This window comes from Chrysochloris asiatica, unplaced genomic scaffold (genome assembly GCF_000296735.1).
Source record: "Chrysochloris asiatica unplaced genomic scaffold, ChrAsi1.0 scaffold00516, whole genome shotgun sequence".
Classification (NCBI taxonomy): domain Eukaryota; kingdom Metazoa; phylum Chordata; class Mammalia; order Afrosoricida; family Chrysochloridae; genus Chrysochloris; species Chrysochloris asiatica.
The window spans coordinates 734,471-735,048 of record NW_006409034.1 but is presented as its reverse complement, the minus strand read 5'-3'; positions in this window follow the sequence as shown (position 1 = coordinate 735,048).

Sequence of the window (578 nt, the reverse complement as noted above, 5' to 3'; positions counted from 1 at the left end):
TAAAAGAGTAAGAAAAAGAACCCACACTAAAAGGGGGAAAAATTTTATATATATTTGCTGATCACTGGGATGTATGTGATGAGAAGCGGGGAGGGAGTGCAAGATAGACATAGGATAGCTTGGATGTGGGGGAAATATGGGGGGGGCAATACACAAGAAGGGAGAGGGGAATGGAAGAACAAGGTTGATGGGAGAACAGTTAGGCAGGTTCGCATGGGCTAAGTGGGACAGAGGTAAATGATTATGTATGCACAACCTTGGAACAATGGGGCTCAGGGATATAGGTATTGAGGCAAGATTTGAAGTGATAAGAGAGGGAAATAATGTTAAGATGCTTGGCTGTCTTTTGAATCTTTGTCTCCATTGTAAAATAGACACTTGCGGGGTGTGTGGGGAAGAAAGGAATACCCAGAATCATCACTACAGAAAATGTGTAAGTCAGTCTTCAGCCTATAACTGATTAGAATACCTTAAAGGGGGCTAGAAGTTGCCCAGTGAAAGAGGCTTCCTGTGGAGCCTCTACATTGCACAAGACTATAGGTGGAATTCAGAACACCATACAGAACTGATTGAGGTAG